Here is a 15,868-nt window from a genome sequence, read left to right as displayed (position 1 = left end):
TATACCAGGGCTTCCATAGCATACTTTGATTATATGCTGTGAGTGGTGATAGAGCACCTGCAGTCCCTGAAAGAACATTAGTTAACACAACCTCACAGAAAGGCATATACATTAATTTTCTTTTCTTGTATCCATTTCCTCTCCAATATCATGCCCATTCATCATAATTCTCCTCTTACACACTGAAACTCATGTCCCTTTCTAGCTTCACCCAGTCTCGGGTATGTCTGCATCATTTACCTGCTACACAAATACCCCAATAACTTTTCCCTTTCTGCTGAGCTTGTGCTTCCTATTTCACCTTGTCTTGGTCTGCTCCTGCTCCCTGAGCAGAAGAAAAAGTGAGACTGCTTACGTACATGGAACAGATACTCAGAGGAGCTGGTAGGGGAAACAGGATCTATAGTGGCAACACTCTTCAACAGTAGGTACCTGTACAGAGGCATCTACCCCATGGCCAAAGGCCACATAGCTGCAGTTGCAACCTGCCACCGCTTGCCACTATGCAATGGATCTGCAAGTAACAGATTCTTCTGCTCTGAGACAGCAGAGAAAACAATTTTATGTTACTTCAACATTCACCTCAGCTGTATTTTTTCCCCTTCTCTCCTTGCCTTTGACATAATATCTTCTACCAAGAAATCAATTTTTCATAAAAGAAGAGCAAAAAAACCCAAACACATCATCCAAGTATCCAAATGCCTTCAGTGGCACTAAATTTTCCCTTTTTTTTTTTCTTCCCTGGCTGTCTTTGCATATATCTACAGGATACAGGAATAGGGAAAACAGGGCTAGCTTTGGACTACTATTTTTAACCATTGTAAATTCATCTACAGTAATACAGAATTAAATGCCAATCAGAAGACTACCCCAAAAGCTGTGGAAATACTTGGATGATTAGACTATGCTGCCATAGCTGAACTGCTAGAGGGAATATCTCAGCTGTGGAGGGCTTTGCACTCTAACCATCAGAAATAGAAAGTGTAATGAAGAGAAAGTGTGAGTGTTTTGACATTACCAGATTATACAACTTGGTGTATAGATAGAGCTGTACAAATGCCAGAAAATGTATTTTCTAGTGCAGATAAGAACAAATTAATTTGCAGGCTGTCATAGCTCAACCAGAAGGAAGACTTATGCAGATTAGGTGGATAAATGGATAAGATAAATGTTCACTTAAAAAAAAAAATTATAGTCCAAATAGTAAAAAAATCTGTATACAGTTATCACACGTGTACATGAATATGTAGTTAATTTGCAAATATAATTGCAATGATTGTGTGTGCAGGTGAAACCAGTGTATGGGCAAATTACATGAGAACTTGCTACAGGCATGCATAAGTAAACACATCACAGTATTACTAATTTTTCCATGTAATATATACATAAAATGCAAATGCAGTCCTGAAAACCTGCTTGAATTAGATGATCACAGACTTTATCCAGTCCACTCAAGGGGTACCTTTTATTTTTGTGCTTAATTTTCAGAAAATTATTACTCTTTTCCTTAACAGCAGATAGGTTATCCAGTGTGAACATTTTGTATTCTAAAATGGAAATAACAAAGAAGCCATACAAGTAGGCAGACAGCTTTGGCCCAGTGATGCAGAAAGATACAAGAAGGAGTTCCTGGAAGCTCTTACATCCAGAAACATACTGCAACCCAGCATGCTTCTGGTTTATTTCTGACACAAGACTGACTACAACTGTGAAGGGTAGTTGAAGTAGCAGAATATATTTGCCTTATACCTTGCTCTCACTGCTGAACTTGTATAAGAGACTGCGTAAACACAGCAAGGTACTAAGTACCGAGGACCTGTTTTCCCTTTACAGCAGATGCTGAGTAGATTTTTTTTACTCAAATGTAAACAAGAAAATAATCAGTTTCAGAACATCTAAAGTGTACATCTGGAGTAAGCCATTCAGTGCTTTGGTGACGAGCATTTCACATAAGACATTATTACTGCTGGAAAATCAAATACACTATGTAAAAGATCAGTCTTTTTAAACTGTGTACTGCTTCTTTTAACCTAGACTTAAAAATTCTGTCCCTACTGTATCTGTAAAAATGCAGTGGAACAGGTTATTGTTACTGTTTCATGGAAAACAGGACATTATTTTTTGCAGGTCTTAAAACTGGCCTATGTTTAGCTGCTTATTTCAGTATGTTTTTGTCTCAGGCAAGTTACAACTTCAATCAAGAGCAAATACAGATTTCCCAAGGGCTCTGGTTGTATCATTCTATCTATGAAGTCGTGTGAAATGCTATGACTTGAATAGCTAACACTGAAATATTACTATGGCAGTAGTAAAAATACACCTCCCTTAAAGCCTTATTTTAGATGTAACACAGTTATGAGAAAAATGTGGAAGCATAATTTTTCAGAGGGTTCTTATTTGCCACCTGGTCAGTTGCCAGCAGGTATTTAGAACAGATTTTGCTGTTCTAAACATGCTCAGTTTCAAAGGGACTACTTGGAGAATAAACAACTATCCCATGGGAATACTGATGGCACAATCTAGCCCTTAGCGATGTTTTTAACTTGCATCAGAGCTATGTAAGCTACACCTGGAGGTTTGTATTCATGGTTTCAAACTCTAATTGCTTCATAGGCTTCATAGTGCTTTTTCTTAAAATCTTACAAACTCAATTATTTATGTGCTTGACTAACCCACCGAATTTGTTTAACCCCTCTGTCTGTTTTAGAAAAATGTGTGGTCCGCAATGCAGGTTAGAATGACCTTGAAGACTGCTGTAGTTGGTGGCCTGCTTAGAACCACATCTGATATTTTTTCAGAGCCACAGGCCCTAAACATGCTGAGCAGCAGCACTGTCTGGCTCTCCCCAGCCCACCTCATATCCATCTTGCTCTGGCTCCATGTCAGAGGAATTCTCTCTGCACTATTTATTTTGGGAATACAGACCTATAGTTAAAGTGGGATTCTGCCATTTCACATTACAAAAAGGTCATTAAAATCTAATCCATTTAAGTCTGAAACTTCACCAAGGGCTTTCTTCTGCTCAAAAAATACAGAACCAGCTTACTAACAGAGGATGAAGACAAAAGGCAAGTGGCATGCCCCAAATCCAACTGGGTGCGTGTGGAAAAGTTTGAAAAATCTGTACTGCACTTATGCAGTTCTGCCTAGGTATTAGAGACTTCCCTTACTTCTCTTGCCTTATTGTAGGTTACTAAGGATATTTACTTGAAGACAAAATCTATCTTTAAGTATTCATCTTTCTGTTTCTACTTATTAAAATCTGAAATCCTAATCCTCTGTTTCCGACATCACAGCAAGACTGCTATGGAAATTATTACACCACCAAAACTCAGAGGACTATGACACCAGGTAGAGAATAAACAGGAGAGGTGGAAGAACTGTTGGGAAACAAAAATACCTTTTTATCCAAATATTTTCCTTAATAAAGAACAAGGGAAGGAAAGTAAATTACATGTTTCTGAGGCCCAGCTGCTGTTTTAATCAAGCATTCAGGAGGATAAACTGTGAAAGGGCTCTGTCACACACAAGAGAAAGGCAAGAGAAAGGCTTTCGTTTTCTGTTTGTTTTGGCGGTGTTTCTTTTTCGTGTTTGGTTTTATTTATTTTTTTTTTTTTAATCTAGACTTTTGGCTCCTATGATTTATTTACATACCTTGATATTTCATTCTTTGAAGTTCACAGGCACCAGCGTCGGGAACGGTCACAGGCAGTCATTCGCTGTGCTGTGTTGCTAACTGGCATCCAGAAACCTCTGTCAAGGACACAGTATTGTCAGTTACCTTCCAAAATCCTGAGTTCTTTAAAAATAAAGATATTACAAGAAATCGAAATATTTATACTTCTTTTCTGACTTCTCTGCTTCTACAATAATGTCATGTTTCAAACTTCTCTGTCATAACTGTGAACATACATAACATGAGAGTTTACATTTTCATTTGGCATTTAACCACGGAGAACAGGACTTAAGTGAAAACACTGAATGTAAAGTGATAATGGGCAGGTTTTAACCCCTCAGTAGCAACTGTCTGCTGCTGTATGATAATGGCTGTACTGGACTTCCACTGTATATTCATTTTGTTGATAGAAAAGTCACTGAAAATGAAAACTGACTGGGCTAGCAGCCATCAAGAGCAGTATGAAACAGGGACATATACTGAAAATAAAGTACAAATATTATTTAAGGTTCATAAGGGTCTGACTGGAAATGGAAGCAACTTCCAAAAACAAATCAAGTGTATTCTCTTCCTGACCCCAAATCCAGGAGACAGATGGTATAAAGAAGGAAACAGAAAAGAAACACATGGACAATTTTTTTTTCTAAAAAAGTAAGGAAAAGCAAGTCATACATTATAAGCAGATTCTAAGGTAAACAGTACTGTGAAAGAAGAAACTAAGATTTTAGCCAATATTATTAAAGGTATGTTAAAGCAAAGAAAGATGATAAGAAGAGTATAAGTCTAAAATCTGTGGCCAGGCACCAATGATTATTCATCATACAGTGGATGTAGTTGTAGAGGAGTGTGCGTCAGATTTCACAGCGAAGAAGAGCAGCTGGCTTGAAAGAGATATCTTCACAAGAAGAGATCATTATCATTGTGGTCCAGACAGAGCTGTAAAGAAATGTGATACTTTAGTCACTATAGTTCATGAAGCATAGTTTAGAAGAACAGATAAAATTGTTGAACATAGAACAAGAGGTAGTACTTTACGAGAAACTCTTACCTCCCTTTTCACGGGAGAAAACTTTCCGGTAGAAAATACAAAGAAAAGAAAGACAAATGCATTCAGTTGGACAAAACTGGGCACTTGAAAAATGTAAACCTTACTCTAATTTTTTGTCATGTAGCAGTACCTCCCAATGGAATCTCTACTCTTTACACTGGAAATTGACTATATCAGGTCCCTCACAAAGCAATAGTGATGAGTGTCTCTGAAATGCTGAAGAGGGCAATAACATTCTAAACACAAATGCCTTGATGTAATGTGGATCTATGCTAGTAGCTGAGCTATCCCCACTGTTTTCAGTCTAGCTTCTCAGGTATGTGTGTGAGCAGTACGACTGTAATGTTTGTTTAAGTCAGATTTACAAATCCAGGTGATGGTGAAAACAGAGCGGAGCAAAACTAATTGCGAATGAGTAATCTGGAGCTAGCAGATCTCACAGGCAAGAACTGCTCTTTCATATGCATGCTTACAGCTCAATGCAGGCTTCATCATTTCTGAGTGCCATGTGTCCAGTCCATCTGTAGCTAACTGGCTCAACTAACATATGTTGGAGGAAAGAGGAAGGGAAGGGAAGGGAAGGGAAGGGAAGGGAAGGGAAGGGAAGGGAAGGGAAGGGAAGGGAAGGGAAGGGAAGGGAAGGGAAGGGAAGGGAAGGGAAGGGGAAGGGAAGGGAAGGGAAGGGAAGGGAAGGGAAGGGAAGGGAAGGGAAGGGAAGGGAAGGGAAGGGAAGGGAAGGGAAGGGAAGGGAAGGGAAGGGAAGGGAAGGGAAGGGAAGGGAAGGGAAGGGAAGGGAAGGGAAGGGAAGGGAAGGGAAGGGAAGGGAAGGGAAGGGAAGGGAAGGGAAGGGAAGGGAAGGGAAGGGAAGGGAAGGGAAGGGAAGGGAAGGGAAGGGAAGGGAAGGGAAGGGAAGGGAAGGGAAGGGAAGGGAAGGGAAGGGAAGGGAAGGGAAGGGAAGGGAAGGGAACTTTACCAAATTTTTCCTCTTTGATAATGGGATGTTTTCATAGGCAGCAGAAACTTCCAAAACAAATCCTGAATAGTTTTCCACTAAGAAACTGGAAAATTCATAGATTTTCACCCAGTCATAATAAAAAGAACATTACTAGTAAAAAGTAAGCATAGAATACATGCAAGTAGCAGTCCAATTAAATGAGAATGTCCACCTTTTGAAGTAGCAATAAAGATAAAATGCTGAAGACAAGGCTGTTATTCTAGGTTTTTGGCAAGAAAAATCTCATAATGTTATTTTTACTGGAAACATAGCACAAAATTTCAGTCTCAGCAAGGCATTAGTATGGGAGAGGGGAAGCTTAAGGTATTTCCTCAAAATGCATGCTCTGTCTTCTGAACATCATGAATGGTTACAATGCTTTTCACACATGTCCATGCATTCATGCATGGTCGAATCCATAAAATCCATACTTTCTATTAATAATATGCACTCAGATTTGGGGAAATATTACAATTAAGGAGTTATCAAATAATATAATATTCAATAGGATGGAGCACCATCTTATTAAGTTATTTTAGCCTTTAAAGGATTTCCTCTCCCTCAGATGAAAACCTTTGATTATACCGTAATATACTGATGACTAGTAGACTGCATACATTAATGTATTCTTTAAACAAAAATCTAATAGCATTCTTCCTGGAGCTCAGATTTTTATTCCTTTATTTAGAATAAAAAAACAAGGAATATTTCAAGTTAACAGGATGTTGGCTTGGTCTTCACACTATTGTTCAAAACCAAATCAAATTAAAACCCTTTTAATTGATGTTATGACTGGTTGGGTAGACAAGGGAAGAGCCATGGATGTTGTCTACCTTGACTTCAGCAAGGTTTTTGACACCATATCTCACAACTTCCTCACAGGTAAGCTTACAGAATGGGTGTTGGATGAGTGCCTGATGACATGGATCATGAACTGGCTGGACAGCAGAGCTCCGAGGGTTGTGCTCAATGGTGCAGAGTCTGGTTGAAGGCCTGTAGTTAGTGGGGTTCCCCAGGGCTCAGTACTAGATCCAGTCCTGTTCAACCTGTTCATCAGTGACCTGAATGAAGAGACTGAGTGCACCCTCAGCAAGTTTGTTGACAATACCAAAACGGGTGGAAGAGCTGACACGCCAGAAGGCTGTGCTGCCATTCAGTGAGACCTGGACAGGCTGCAGGACTGGGCAGAGAAGAACCTGATGAAGTTCAATAGGGCCAGTATAGGGTCCTGCACCTGGGGAGGAATAACCCCAGGCACCAGTACAGGTTAGGGGATGACCTGCTGGAAAGCAGCATTGCAGAGAAGGACCTGGGAGTCCTGGTTGACAACAGGCTGACCATGAGTCAACAATGTGCCCTTGTGGCCAAGAAGAACAGTGGTATCCTGGGGTGCATAAAGAAAAGCAGGTCGAGCGAGGTTATCCTCTCCCTCTACTCTGCTGTGGTGAAGGCTGCACCTGGAGTACTGTGTCCAGTTCTGGGCTCCCCAGTTTAAGAAGGACAAGAAATTACTGGAGGGCATCCAGCGGTGAGCTATGAAGATGATTAGGGGCCTGGAGCACCTTTCTTATGAGGAGAGACTGAGAGAGCTGGTTCTGTTCAGCCTGGAGAAGAATAGACTGAGAGGGGATCTCATCAATGTTTATAAGTATCTCAAGGGTGGGTGTCAAGAGGATGGGCACTCTTTACAGTGGTGCAACAATCAAATGCAGGGCAATGAGCACAGACTGAAGGACAGAAGATTCCACATAAACATGAGGAGAAACTTCTTACTTTGAGGGTGCCAGAGCACGGGAACTGGCTGCCCAGAGAGGTTGAGTCTCCTTCTCTGCAGATATTCAAAACCTGCCTAGAAGCATTCTTGTGCAGTCTCCTCTAGGTGAAGCTTCTTGAGCAGGTGGGTTAGATTCGATGATCTCCAGAGGTCCTTTCCATTCTGTGATTCTGTGATCAAGAGTCTTCACCATGAATTAGTCTCACATTGCACTAACATGACATGAAGAAGCAATATAGACAATCGATGCTGCAAAGCTCAGTGAAAGACTGCAACAAGATAATTCATGTGTTTAAGTACAGCTGTACTGGCTAGGGAAGAAGACATTAATAAAGAAAGGCAAGCAAGGTTGTTGAGGGTTTTTGTTTATTTGTTTTATTTCTGGCACCTGCAAGTACCCTCTATTCAATTTAATGGACCTGCTGCAAAGAAAGAAGAAAACAACATACTAGAGGAGGTAAAAATGCTGTGTAATGTACAGACTAGATGTTAACAGAGATGATCTTGATCAAAACAGTCTGTAACTTCTGTTAATAAAGCCCTGTAAACTATTACCTAATGTCAGATTATTTTGAAGCTAAATGATTGTTAACAGCTGCATATACTTAATCACATAAATGCAGATTAAAGCAGATTTGAAAGCATCATTATGAATAATGCATTTAAAAAACAAAGTGTATAAGTGTATAAAATAACCAGACTGTATAAACCTGCAATAGGAAAATTTTCAACCGGTTGCATAATTCTCCACAATGAACAAAGGGCACCAGTTTCTTGGGGTGGAGAGAGGTTGTGGTCATTAATGGATTCAGTTCCTAAAAGGCTGCCAATGAGATGGAGGGGAGACAACCTAAAATTTTGTGGAAGTTTCTCAGGTGGCACCATGACTGTATTGCCATGAAGACTGTCTCATTGATGTGAGCCTGCAAAATCTGCAAAGAGGAAATGTAGGTATAAGTAAGGATAAAGTTAAAGTAATGACAAAGAAACTTTAGTTTTCACAACTTAACACAATCTATTCCAGAAAGTCTTTCCATTCCATTATAAGCCTTTTTACTATATAAGAATTTCTAAAATAAACTCCCTCCAAAAACCCAGTCTGCAAGTTTGTATTGGTGGTCCTGTATTCACTGCATTTAGTGATTCAATAACATCTTGAATATTACAACAATTTAAGAAGGATGTGAAAGTCCTTAAATGTGTCCAGGGGAGGGCAACAAAGCTGGTGGAAGGTCTGGAGGGAGTGTCCTGTGAGGAGCGGCTGAGGGCTCTGGGTTTGTCTAGTTTGGAGAAAAGGAGGCTGAGGGCTGACCTCACTGATCTCTACAGCTTCCTGATTAGGGGACATGGAGAGGGAACTGCTGAGCTCTTCTCCCTGGGATGCAGTTGGTAGGGCATGTGGGAGTGGTTCAAAGCTAACCAGGTGAGCTTCAGACTTGGCATTAAGAAAAGTCTCTTTTCCAAGAGGACAGTCAGACACTTGATCAGGCTCCCTAGAGGAGTGATCAATGTGCCATGCCTGCCAGTACCTTAAAAAGGGCATTTGAACAATGCTCTCAATAATAGACTTCAATACTTTGTCGTCCCTGAGGTGGTCCGGCAGTAGAACTAGATGATCACTGTAGATCACTTCCAACTAGCAGTTTCCTCTCCTCATCTCCTTTCCTCCCCCTTTCCCACTCCCTGTCCCTCTCTTTCCCCGCTTTTTCCTCCCACGTTTTACCCTTTTGTCATGCCAAGGCATCAATGTATATTTATTTCTAGGAAAAATGAGTAAAGGCCTCAGGATCTGGCTCTTCAAAACAGGAAAATGTTTTTATTCAAAGTCAAAGCTTTAGAAATCACTAATTTGTGTTATTAGCTACCACAATACAATGTGGGTTTTTTTTTCTTGTATAAAAAGAAACACTTTTCCCTTATGTTTTTTTAAATTAAATTTTAACTATTTGTTTGTCTTGTTTTCAGCCTCTTCTTCCCTTCTAAAGGAAAGCAAGTGCTATTTAATGACCTTAACGATAGGTCAGTGGTCCCTACTACTCCATCTCCAACAACTCAGAAGGAAAAAAAGTCATCAATCACAATCTTCTTTTGTAATTGAGCTCCTCATGAACACCCTGTCTATAAGCAACATGAGAGTTTGCTTGTGATATCCACTTTTAGCCTAGCTGTTTTGACCAGTGTAGATATTTTTTGATTTTTTTTTTCCTGAATAATTGTGTGTAAATGTTCTAATTTAAAGACAGAATTTGGTAATATGGACCTTGATTTTAAAAGTAATAATACCTTATCATCTTTATGAAGCACATCGTTTTAGCTTCAGCAGTAGTGCTGTTTGGACATTTTCAACCATAATACAGAAAAACATAATTTCCAGCTATGTTTTGAGAGCATTTGTGTTTGTTTACTGTCATCTGCTGCCATCTGATTTTTTCATTCACATATAAAAAGCTGTTCCCTGGAGTGTGCGGACAAACAGTCATTAGTTAAGCCTTTGCTGTTTTGAGAACTTTTACCCTAAGTTTGTTGTTGTTGTTGTTTGGTTTGGTTTGGTTTTTTTTGGGGGGGGTTGTTTGTTTGTTTCTTTTGTTTTTTGCTATAAGACTGTTGTTTTCCCGATGTCCAGTCTTGAGCTGGATACCTCAGGCACAAGATACCTTCAAGTTCACTCAACAGGCCCAGGAGAAATTTTCTAAGAGTTTATTAACTCTTTACTTACATAGCAGGAAGCAGTATTTTTTTATCACATTCAGCAGTAAACAGGTTTGACCAACTAACTAAAAGAAGTATTCAACAAAATTATGTTTTTCTCAAGAAAACTCTTTCTGCTTGTTAACGCAGAAGCTTGATTAAAGATACGTTTCCATGGTTTAGTTATCTTCTTTGATATGAGCAGACTGTCCCCATGTCATGTACTCACCCAGACTCACTTTTCCATTGACTCTCATTGTGCCTGTTGGGTAGAGATAAGTTGGTCAGAACTGAGGTTTCCTTAGCTTTTGATGTCAGTTAACAACCTAGGCACAACTCCAGCAAATATTACCACTTCCCAAGGCCAAGGTAACCTTAAAAAAATGCAACCCAGGACTCCTCAAGCAAATTTTAATAAAATATCTATTTAAGCCTTTCACCCAGTGTAAGGAGGAAGTCTGCTCTTTGTTTTCCTATAAGCTAATGTTTTCCATCAAAATGTACTTGTTACCTTCTTCCCCATTTGTTCCTAAACTATAGGAATCAAAGACCCTTCTTCAGAAAATTACCTCAATTAAAGAAAACATTCAATCCCCTGTTTAAATGCCACTAAAATCAGTGGGAAATGGGTACATATCTTCATAAGTCACATACATAGCAACTGTCTTACACTCGATACTTTGCCCTTTCATGGGGCACGTCTTTGTTCAAAAACCAATTAACGTTTGCCAGATCTAAATGCCCCTAGGGATCTTGTCTCAGACCTGCTCAAACTGCACCAAATTTCTTCTTCAAACCTCTTTACTCATATATCCCTATATTTGGATTGCAAGAAGCACCATCAGACCTTGTGAGACAGAAGAACACATTTAACCCTCTCTCACCATTATCAGTGCCTCAAAATTGATGACTGGTTCAGCTAATCACTATTAGCTTTTAACAACTCAAGTAAGTACTGAATTTCTGATATGAACTGAAAACTTACAATATGGGTAGTATGTCCACCTCTGCTTTGGCGTTTTCACTTCATGGTTTCCCCTATGTCAGTCCTGTATCTTACAGTGAGCTCAGGACTTGGGACACAGGATTTCTGAGTTCATATTGTTTAGTTACCATCCACAAATATAAGTTTTAAATCCACACTGCTTATGCAGCCATACTGTAATTCCTTTTAGACAACTGTCCTACCAAAATAGAAGCCTATGCTGAGGCTTCTTTAGTTAGATTACCATTTTGGTGAAAAACCAACTCAATTCACGTGTTTATTTCATTGTGTACTTTAGAGCTGATACACTGAATGTTGGCTACACAGGTCTCAATATCTAATTAGATCATAATTTTTCTCGTAATCATCTTATTTCTTTTATAAAAGAAAGTTGATTTTTTAATAGAATAAAGAAAATAATTAGTCTTGACTACCTCTAGCAATCTTACAGGATTATTTGTGAATAGTTCTTTCTGTTTACCAGATACTAAAGTTTAATATGCATTACTTTATCAGCTTTCCCCTTATTATTTGGTATAGTCATCACAGGGCAAGAACCACGTTATCGTAAACTGGCGCAACTTCACCTACTTTAGTTACAACCTAGCTTATCTTAAAAGAAGTACACCTGTCTGCCTATTTTTTCTTCACCAAAGTGAGCAAGAAGATACCAAGACACCTAAATCACATCCAATGTCCTACACTTCTTTCATTAAAGTCAGTGACAATGTTCAGTTTTCCACATGGCACTTGTAGATCTAAAACACCCTAGCAGAAAAATTTGTGCTTCACTGCTTAGAGGATAAATAGAAGTGAAGATTTCTATCCATTTCCTCTTCTGCCAATTTTATATTCACATTATTTCCTTTCCTCTTTCTTTCCAATGGAATGCTTAATTGCCTTGCAGTAATTTATTTCATTGCAATTTATTATAGAACAAATAAAAGCAGGCATTAGTATTATTATTTCCCTCTCTTTTTCTTCTCTAAAAGAGTACTCAGTTTCAGGTGCTGGTATAATATACCTAGTGAAGATGAAACTTTTTCTGATTAGATATTTACATTGATCAGAACATTATATAGATTTTAACTGAATTTGAAAAGGAATAGCAGATATTTTGAAACAAAAGCCAATCTGAAAAATAAGTAGTTCAAAGGATATGGTTAATTTAATAATCAAAGAAAGGTAAGGTCATTTCCTATGCTCTTTGAAAAAATGGAAACAGACGTGAAATATTTCTTTCCTGCTTCAGTGGAACACAGGAAATCCTGAAAATCTTACAAGCGTCTATCTCTGTCAAGTTTCTAACACAGCTCTCTGATTTTTGAATATGCATCAATCAAGACTCCAAATCCCTGCAATGCCTACCCAAATTATGGACTTCAGACTTCTGTGAAGCATCTACATTCTAGGGTTTTTTTTCAGCATTAGAAAATTGAGAAAACAAAGACTTTTATAATAATTTTTGAGTTCTTTTAAAGAAAGCCCCACTTTGCTTCCACAGAGGCTAAAGTAATAGGCACTTGGGCACTCTGGATTTTTGAAACACTATTTTACTCATAAATATGAAGAGCTTTTTGTTTGCGTTTGTTTTTCCAAAGAAAATAGGTTTTTGAAAGGAGGAGGGTTGTGTCTTCTTTATTCAACATTCAGAACTGTCTTTGCAGCTCAAGAAATCAGTTCTCTTTTCTACTGCTTGTCCCACTCTCTTGTGGAAAACAATACCCAAGCCTTGGAGTTTAGTACTTTTACCTTTCTTCAGGGCTTGAAAATTACTGTTTTGGAGGATCAGATGACTCAAAAGCTGTCATTAGTCACCCTGTTCCTATGTAAACACATCTCACTATAAAGTAAGCAAAAATAATTGCTGCCCTGTGCAGAACAAACACTCTAAAGTAGATTCTCTGGGTTCTTACCATGGTAACATTCTTTTCCAGATCACAATTTACTGTGCTGCCATACTACCCAACTCCTTGATTGGCAAGATTGCAGCTTAATTCAGGAGTAGGAGGCAAGCGGTTAAACTGGCAGCACCTCAAATGCATTCCCCAAGGTCTTAGTCCCTAATTGTGGTTCTGTGCCATGAGCACCTGCAAGAGAGTTATCACAGCTGGGGCAGATGGAGTTTGATACAACCCACTCTTTTCCTCTGGGAGAGTTCCTACAAAAATTAGAAAAATTAGAACAACTAAGTTTCCTTTAAAAACAAAATAAACAAACAAAACCCTCCAAACCCCAAACAACAACAACAACAAAACAGAGCTATAAAGTTTCTTCTACTCTGAGAGAATCTAAGGAATAGAAAGCTCAAGAATCTTGTATGTTATGCACCCTCACCTGTTCTGTCTCCTTGATCAGCTGCAGCTGAGTGGATAGCAGTCATTGTAACAGCATAAGTTCCTTTTAAGATTTTGAACTAGTGCAGGGAACTTCTGCCTTAAAAGCGGTAAAAGGCAAAATATTCCCTCAGCAAAATCAAACTGTCAGGGGAATAAAAAAATCACAGCACCATCGAGCAGTCCAGTTCAGGGACTGAAAGAACCACTTTGCTTGCCTGTATTATTAGTCTGTCTAAACACCTCACCATTCTGAGTTGAACAGTCTGTCCTCTCTAAAACCCTAAATTTTCTGTCCAGATAAATATCTACATAATATATCAAAAAATGAAAAGGTGAGATTTTTGCTGCCTTACCTAGAAATTTTGCCCTGCCTCGTATTTTTACAGCATCATGGCTGCAGTAGCTGTAAACAGACTTTATTCTAACCAATAATTTAATTAGTGCTCAAGGGACCGTTCTATTTCTCATCTCTAAAGAAAAAACAATTAGTGCAAACTAGGAACACAAACACACACTGGCAATGAACACATATATAACTGAGGGTAAAATTCTCCTGCCATGAATTCTTCCTTTTTGTTCCTCCAGTATCTGTGGCTACAGTAAAGTGACATGAATAATTCCTAATAGAGATCTTCTGGAATTCTTCTGTTCCTGTCTAAGCAGCCTCACTGGTGCTGAGAAGAGGGAGAGAAAAGTGGCTGTAGATCACTGATAGTGTTCCTGTCAGATATGCCACTCTTCCACAGAGTAGATCCAGACAAATATTAAAAAAATGACAGTCTGCCATAATGGCTAATGCTCTACTGATGATACTGCAAAAATTACAGGAAAATCTCAATGAACACAGGTTCTAAATAATAAAGATTTTGTAGTTTTTCCATTATCTAACTAAGAACAAACCAGAATGAGGGCAGAAGAAATGGCAGAAATAAACAGAGCAAAAGGTACTCAGCTGTCTTCTTGTCACAGCTGAGGTCACGAGCTCAGGAAAAGTGGCAGGAGCAGCAGGTGCTTCTGAAAATCCTCTGGGTGCACTGCCACCGTCACATGTTTGCCAGATCACACTGTATGAATCAATAAAACCACTCGCCCCATTCATAAGAGACACAAGTATTCTAATGAAATAACATCTGCAAGCCAGAAATGGTTTTCTTTTGAGACCTGGGGGACTTGACGTAAGACACAGAGGAGATAACTACAATATTCCCAGTAATTCCATGAGCTTTGAAGCAGCTCCCTGAACTGTGGGAAATAAGTGCACAGAATAAATATCACCCAATGGCCTGCCTGGGAATCTGCTCTCTCAGGCACTATGATTGTCACTGACCTTCACGGGGGCAAGCAATAAACAGAGTTTTCATACATCTGTTTTCAGTCAATTTACTTCACTTGAGGTCAAAAGCTCTTGTGAAATAATAAAGGCAAAACATGTGAGTGATGCACACAGGAGAAAGGTATTTCTACAATAATTACATGTATGAAAAACTGTATTCACATAACTGCATTAAAAAAAAAGAAAAAGCTGCATTCTGAACCTACTTGGGAAAGTAGACAATTACAAATGCGTCTCAGCTGTAACCTTGCAGGCCACCCATGAACAAATTTGACAGAAAAGTCTACCTATAAATATGCATACAATATATATTATGATAATACTTATCAGGAAAAATAAAGAAGGCAGAACCAATATAATGCTATCTCGGAAAAAAATGAGTGTGAGTTTCTGGTAGAGAGAGGTCTCTCTAAGATTTAGAAGTAACAGTGAAAAATCTGAGATTCTTTTTAAAAGTGTGTATTACATTGTGAAAATATTATATGCACTTTTATGCTATATATATGATTCTCAGAGTGCCCCCTGTAGTACAAGGTGCTTCAAAAGGATCAACATATTACAATTACACAAAAATTTACAAACAGTTTAATGAGTTGTCAAGTTGCAGTAACCTCCTTGTAAATTCCCCGTGCTCCCTTCACCAGCTGGATGGACAACATCAAGATGGTAGTTGATAGTTCATGGTTGCAGAGATACAGTGATTTTAAATTGGGTCCATCTTTCTGAAACACCCTGTATATTATCTAAAAATGTATAGCACTAGTTTAGTGGCAAACATTGACCAAGATTTTCTAGACTCTTTGATAGTTCAAATACTGAATGAAGAATTTATATTTTTAATCAATGTCTTTCTTTCATTCAATTTTAACAGGTAACCCAGATAGACGATCTAAAATAATAATTACTGTATCCCTGCATAAATGCCTGTATTTAGAAAGTGGCTTCTCTTGGTAAAAAAAGGTGAATTATTGTTGAATTATTCAGTATATCATACTGTTACAACACATTATTTTTGTCCCACATGAATATAC

General features: G+C 38.6%; 2 long non-coding RNA genes across 2 annotated transcripts in view; one reads left to right on the top strand and one right to left on the bottom strand.

Moving 5' to 3' along the window:
* The window catches only part of LOC110359038 (uncharacterized), a 34,194-nt gene extending 30,314 nt beyond the window's left edge, over window positions 1–3,880 (top strand). Inside the window, exon 4 of the long non-coding RNA XR_002413930.2 lies at window positions 3,677–3,880. This is a non-coding gene — a long non-coding RNA (uncharacterized LOC110359038). The remainder of the gene's footprint in view (window positions 1–3,676) is intronic.
* A 3,120-nt stretch (window positions 3,881–7,000) lies between these two features.
* LOC110359030 (uncharacterized) lies at window positions 7,001–13,806 on the bottom strand. The gene is made up of 3 exons (XR_002413924.2): window positions 13,503–13,806; window positions 10,410–10,442; window positions 7,001–8,424 (listed from the first exon to the last, which is right to left on the bottom strand). It is a non-coding gene; the product is annotated as an uncharacterized LOC110359030 (long non-coding RNA).
* Window positions 13,807–15,868: the final 2,062 nt, after the last annotated feature.

Source organism: Columba livia, chromosome Z (genome assembly GCF_036013475.1).
Source record: "Columba livia isolate bColLiv1 breed racing homer chromosome Z, bColLiv1.pat.W.v2, whole genome shotgun sequence".
Classification (NCBI taxonomy): Eukaryota; Metazoa; Chordata; class Aves; order Columbiformes; family Columbidae; genus Columba; species Columba livia.
The sequence above is the reverse complement of the archived record's forward strand: the minus strand, read 5'-3'. Positions and strand labels throughout refer to the sequence as shown.